We start from the raw sequence: 6,960 nt of genomic DNA, 5'->3' as shown, positions 1-6,960 counted from the left end.
GAGTCAAGAGCTCCAAGGTACTGGTTAGTTCATAATGTTGTTCTACCTATAGGGTTGCAGATCCCTTTAGCTCCTTGGGTACTTTCTCTAGGTTTTTTTTTTTTTTTTTTTTTTTTTTTTTTTTTTTTTTTTTTTTTTTTTTTTTTTTTTTTTTTTTGGATGTAGACTGCGGGTGTTTCCAGGAGAAGTGTGGCTTACTGTCATAAAAAGTCTTGGTATTAAAATATCTTAAATGCCATTTTCTGTAGATCTCTGAAGGGTTTAAAGACCATCTATTTATATAAAGTATATCTGAATAGACAAATGTTGCTTGGTTTTAGCTATTTACTATTTGCTTAACCTTGAAAATATATACAGGTGGCTAAATAAGGTTTATTCCTGTAAACCTTATTTATGGAGTTTTCTGCATCTTTTGCAGGCCCTAAAAATTGGGAAAGTGGTCAAGTCCTAGGAAAGCTAGCTGTATCATTTCCTGTCCAGTATCTGTATAATAGGAAAGTTCGGGGTTTAATTTAATTTAGCTAATTAAATTTAATTTATTCATGTAATTAAACTAGTACCTAATATGCCTACACATTTGAATGACTGACTGCTAACTTGTATTTTTAATTATCTGAAACAGCTTGTAATGGTAGCTTTTAAGGACTAGAACTTCACATTACAGTTGTAAATGAGTTGCATAGGTACAATACCTTAAACAAGATTGAAATATAAATTACCTCAAATATGTATCAATATATAGAACTCCATACCAATGTGAAATGTTTGAGACTAGTATTTGCTCTTTGGTTCAAAAGTAGATTTAGTAATCTACCTATCCACCTATCCTTTTTTTTAAAATCATTTTTCAGGAGATGTAATAGTCTATCTATAACCCCCCATCCTTTTGTTTATTCATCCATTGCTGCCCTCTCTTTCCCCTAACAGTAGATAGGAGAGAAAGAATGATAGAGGAAAGAAAAAGAAAGAGATCACTGAATCTCACTTCATTTATGTTGTTTCCTCCCGGACCAAAACCATTAAAAATTTGTGACCAATCCACCATAAAGATGACAAACATCCATCACCCACTGAATGATCTAAACCTACCCACCCCACCTCGCAGGAATGTGGGTGTGTGTTCTTAGATTGCTTCCTGGTATCTGGAGTTGACTGCAGCTTTTGGGAGACCTAAAAATTGGGAAAGCTAGCTTTATCATTTCCTGTCCAGTCTCTGTATAATAGGAAAGTTAAAGGCTTAATTTAACTCTTGACTGAAAGTGTCTGTGAGTCTAGATCACATTAGATACTTGTCTTGTCTTTATTGGTGTTTGTTCTTTTTCTAAAATCACACAAGCGTTTAAAGGTAATATACATTTCTTACTTGACACATATAAGGAGTGTGCAGTGCGCAAAAAAAAGTAACTAAAAATTCACTGCTCTATATTTGAACAGGTCAAAGGCATCTGCCAACTTTATAAGTCCATTTATACTGCATGAACAAGCTGTAATATGACTCACCATTTATACACTCTGAAGGGCATGGGATGTAACAAGTCCTAAGGTCTCTAGTGCCAACAAGGTTTATTGGCTATCCAGAGACATTCATGTCTCAGTCAGTTTTAGAGCTGTTTCAATACAGAGGGATCAGCTACCAACATTATCTGTTTTGCTGTTATTCTTGGTTTCTTTCTTCATGTTTCATATTGAAGTAAGCATCTATGTAGGCTGATTGCACTCAAATTTCTTTCTAAAATTCAGTGAGTTTTAGCAGCAGTTATGCTACTTGCCTTGTTGACATTTTAAAAATTTAAACTCTATAAAGCATTATTGGACCTATCTCTTGGAAATCCCATGTCCCCATTATGTCTCATAAGCATTTCTTTTAATGTGTGGTTAGATTTTTTTCACAATTGCCTCACCTGTAGGATTATAAGATATACCAGTATCATGATTTATGTCACAGTATCTAAAAACATTGTTTCACTCTACTGTATATATGAGGAAGCCTCATGAGCTTTCCAATAAAGGCATTTCCAATAAAGTCATCATCTCTAATAAATGTGCAGTACCAGAATCATCCTTTTCAGAATGCAAGGTGAAAGTATATTAAAATCCTGAGTAGGTATTAATTCTATCATGTATTTACACAACGACATACTTTAATTTTCCAAACTCTAAAATATGAAATATATGCTATTGTGTGGCATTTCTTTCAGGTAGCATAATCCAACAGCCTCTGTATTCTTATTTACTTATTTATTTATTTATTTATTTTAATTTTTAAAATTTATCCACTTTGCATCCTGCTCACTGTCCCCTCCTAGTCACCCCCTCACACAATCCTTTCCCCATTTCACCTTCTCCTTTGAGTGGGTGCCCTATCCATATCTCCCAATACTGGAACTTCAAGTCTCTGAGAGGATAGGTGTTTCTCCTCCCATTGAGGCCAGACAAGGCAGCTCGGCTAGAAGAACATATCCCGCATGCAGGCAACAACTTTTGGGATAGTCCCCATTCCAGTTTTTTTGAACCCATATAAAGACCAATCTGCACATATGCTGCATATGTGCAGGGAATAGCAAAGCAGGAACCCCAGTGGAGTTAGAGACACCAACCCATCCACAAAACTTTCACTCCAAAACGTATCCTGTTTATAAGAAATGCAGGCACGCGGAATGAAGCGGAGACAGAGGGAATAGCCAACCAATAACTGGTTCAACTTGAGACCCATCCCATGGGCAAGTGCTAATACCTAATACTATCAATGATACACTGGTATGCTTGCAGGCAGGAGCAAGCTTTCACCTGAGAGGCTCCACCCAGCAGCTGACACAGACAGATACACATACCCATAGCCAAACAGTGGATGGAGCTTGGAGACTCTTACGGAAGAATAGGATGAAGGATTGCAGGCCCAGAAGGAGATAGGAACTCTAACGAAAGACAAACAGAATCAACTATCCTGTATCTTGGAGCGCTTTTTTTCGAGACAGGGTTTCTCTGTATAGCCCTGGCTGTCCTGGAACTCACTTTGTAGACCAGGCTGGTCTCGAACTAAGAAATCCGCCTGCCTCTGCCTCCCGAGTGCTGGGATTAAAGGCGTGGGCCACCACCGCCCGACCAGAATCTGTATTCTTAATTCAATATACTGTCTTTTATTTAGTACCTCTCTAGGAAGCAATTTTTCACTTTCGTCACAAGGGGGCACTAAAAGGTTCGTATTGGATTCATCTGAAGATTTTTTTTTTTCTTTTTCTTCTTTTTTTATTGAATGTTTTCTTTTCTTTTTTTTTTTATCAACTAACAAATTCAATTTTTAATAATAGGAACAATTTTGCCATTCCAGACACAATTTCAGGGGAGAAAAAAAATCTGCCCTATAAAAATAAAACTTAAAGTCCTCAACATTATAAATATAGCTTTTCACTTTAGATTTAAAAGCTTCCCTGCGCCACCCTTCATTTACCACCGTCCCTGTACCATCACATTCTGAAGAGAAAACAGCATTACAGCAAAGCTGACTTTTGCTTTACCGGAGGATCTGAACAACGGTTTAAAAAAAAAAAATATATATATATATATTTGGCCTCTGGGGCTCCTTTTCTTTCTTTACGCTTTATGCTTCCTTTATGCTTTTTCTTCCTTTATGCTTTAAAACAATGGCTGCTGTAGTAACCAGTGTTTGAGCGAGAACATCGGCCTTCAGGAACCATGGACTGGCAGATCTTCAGATGAAATTGCACGCGCCATCGAGCGAGGTTTGGAGGCATATAGAGGAGGGAGCTGCTTCATACAGTCTACTTCAAGTAAAAAAAAAAAATTCACAGATACCCATCAGCTGCTACTTTAGCGTCTAACAGTGTTAACGCTAGGCACACTGGGCGGAGTAGTCAGAAGACCAGGTGGCTGGTGGCGGCATACACAAACCCAATGGTAAAACCAGTACAAGAACCACGAAGGCATTCCCTGAACAACAAAGGCAGCGTGTCGGATGACAATGTCACTAAACCTCATTGATGCACGAAAAAGAAATCACATGCAAAATTAAACAAGATGTGCCATTCATATTTTATAGCTAGCTCTACTTTTTTTTTCTCCCAACTCTTTCTAATAGCTTAGAAGATCCGATTGTCCAGGGAGCTTGCATTAGCATAACCCATACTTGGATCTGCCTCCCACAGGGTGACATTCTCTGACAAGTCAGGAGAGCCACCTCCAAGGGACAGATTCTAGAAGGCACGGTTCATAGAAAGGCTAAGAGCTGGGGCACCTTGGAATTTCCAAACGATTCCATCGGGTGTCACCGTGTTAACAATTCCTTGGGACAAAACCTATCTAGACTAGAGACAGACCAACCGTAAGGCCCCTCCGGAATCGGAACACCATTCCCTCGGCTCTCGGATTTGCAAGCTGCTGTGGAAAGTGAGGCCATTGCGCCTGTCCATTATTGCACATGCGTCTCTTTGGTTGGAAGGAACATGCTCGCTTGTGTTAAAATAGTTCCATAATTAACGACTGTTTTGCAGTCAGCTGGGTGTGGACTTTCCTTCCTTGGGGCCCTTAGTTAAGTCTCTGAAGAGGCAAGGATGCAGTAGGACCCTGCCTTTAATCAACATCCCTGTCTTCTACTTTGTAAGAACAACTTTGAAGAGTGATTGGGGCTGGGAGGCGGGGGAGGGGGGAAGCAGGGGAAAGGGGCAGAGGAAAGGAAGGATGCAATAAATGGAAGAGAGTGATTGTCACAAAGTGTGCTGTGAGCCCTGGCCTTGCTACATCTTCTTTCTAGCTAACAGCTGAGGGGAAGCAGCTGCCCTTACCCAAACTCCTTTTTAACTCTGAGAGCAACCTCTACGTATGGGGATGGGGGTAGGGGTGGGGGTAAGAACCTACTTTAACAGGGATCAGCACATGGCCAGGCCCCACCTACACAGAGAAGCTAAACCCCAGGCCATCCGTTCCACGCCAGCGGGTCTCAGAACCAGCTGGTCTCGGAAGAGATGCACAGGTCAGGTCCAGTTGAGGCACACCTACCTGTGGACCACCTCGGTCAAGGTTAAATCCACTGCGGGTTGGCTGCAGTTTGTGGATCCCTTTGGGCTTAGCTCCTGGCTCTTTGGCTGTGACCCCACATTTTCCCACTAGCAAATTAAGCAATCTTTAACCAAGCTCAACAATGACCCTGAATGCTTTTAGCTCCTTTACAGACAAAACCACCTTTCTCCTCTAACGCTAACTTAGAAGCCACGCTACCTCCCTGAGCCCTAGGCCCTTACCTTCCCTCTACCTTCCCGACGTGCTCTCTACTTTCTTTGTCAAAACTCTTCCAAAATCTTCTCCCAGTCCCCCAGAGTTCCTAAATTCCTGTGTCCTTCAGTTCAGGTGGGTAGGCTGCTCCAACAGAGAATGAAAACATGCAGGTAGTTTCACCGTAGAACACGGACTTAGCGGTTGCTTAGTGAAGCCTTAAAGCTCATCTTTGTTTGTATAATGGATTACGTTGATGGATTTCCGTATATTAAACCATCCCTGCATCCCTGGAATAAAACCTACTTGGTCAGGATGGATGATTGCTTACGCAAACTTTATATGCCCCAGTACAGGGGAACGCCAGGGCCAAAAAGTGAGAATGGATGGGTAGGGGAGTTGGGGGGAAGTGTATGGGGGACTTTTGGGATAGCATTGGAAATGTAATTGAGGAAAATACGTAATAAAAAAAATTAAAAAAAAAAAAAGCTCATCTTTGCATCCTGAAGGTTACCAGAATCACGTCACTAAAGTAACTAGTAGAAGACAGGGGGCCTCAGCCCAGAGCTCATGCTTCCAAGCACAGCGGGATGCGCCTGATGCTCACAGCTTGCGAGAGGTAACATCGCCATGCCAAAACAGAACAAGCTTGCGGAGTTCCTTGTGCCAGTCCCTCGTGAGGCACAAGATGCTGCGTGACCAGGCTTTGACAACTGAGTCTACAGAGAAAAGAGGAAGACCCTAGAGTGGCCGGGCCGCGAAGACAGCTCTCCGAGAAGAGGTAACCAACTCGGCTCTCTCGTGCATCCCAGAGCTGTGCCTTCCGGGCAGGGAGAGACCTGGGCCTTAGCCCGGCTTCCACCAGCTTCTGCCTGTAGGCTGTGTAGCGCCGCTTTAGGCTCTGCAGCTGCTCATCCTCTTCCTTGTCCAAGATGCGCAGGAAGTTCTGCAACTCCGGTAGGCTGAAGGCTTCCCACTCTCCAATTTCATGCTCTCGAAGAACAAAACTAAGGGTGTTGGTTCTGGGCCCTGCTACCAAACGCAGGTACAGCGGGTTCTCCCCGTCAGAGAGCTTGCAGGCATACACTTGGTCTTCCCGGTGACAACGCTTATAAAGAGCAAACTTGGTGGGACTCTCAGTCACCAGAAACTGCCTGAGCAGAGCCTCGATCACTTCCCCCACGGTTTTTGTACTGCTGATGTAAGGCGTGTTCATGCAGCCACCGCTGCTGGGCTCTGGAGAGGGCTGGGCGGGTTTGCAGAGTTCCATCTGCACCTTAATGAAGCCAGTGTAGATCCCATTGGAATTCAAGGTCATCTTCAGCTTGTCTGTAACGGCTGAAATTGTATTTATGAACTTTCTTTTTGTTTTCTTCTTTGCTGAGGTAATTGTGCGTTTCCTTCTCTTTCTCTACATCCCGCTGACCCGAACGGGACTTGCCCGGAGGCGCTCTCCTGAAGAAGGAGGTCCTGGCGGTGAAGAAAAAGTCCTCCGCGTCCTCCTCGAGGCTGCTGTAGCCGCTGCTCATGATGCTGGTCCGGTTGTGCACAGGGGCCTCCCGGGGCGCAGGCGGCCAGGCCGGGGTGCGGCGCCCGCCCGCCCCGTGAGGTTCCCGGAGCGCGGACCCGAGCCGCTGGCAGGCCGTTCTGCTGCAGCTGCGGCCGCCGCTCAAGCCGCAGTCTGTCCCCTCCCGCAGGCTCCGCCGCCCTCTCTGAGCGCCTCCCGGCTCTGGT

At 43.7% G+C, this 6,960-nt stretch overlaps 1 pseudogene; it reads right to left on the bottom strand.

The window, feature by feature from the left end:
* Window positions 1-5,794: 5,794 nt before the first annotated feature.
* LOC110288032 lies at window positions 5,795-6,755 on the bottom strand (annotated as a pseudogene).
* Between the last annotated feature and the right edge of the window lie 205 nt (window positions 6,756-6,960).

Source organism: Mus caroli, unplaced genomic scaffold (genome assembly GCF_900094665.2).
Source record: "Mus caroli unplaced genomic scaffold, CAROLI_EIJ_v1.1 scaffold_14507_1, whole genome shotgun sequence".
NCBI lineage: Eukaryota > Metazoa > Chordata > Mammalia > Rodentia > Muridae > Mus > Mus caroli.
The sequence above is the reverse complement of the archived record's forward strand: the minus strand, read 5'-3'. Positions and strand labels throughout refer to the sequence as shown.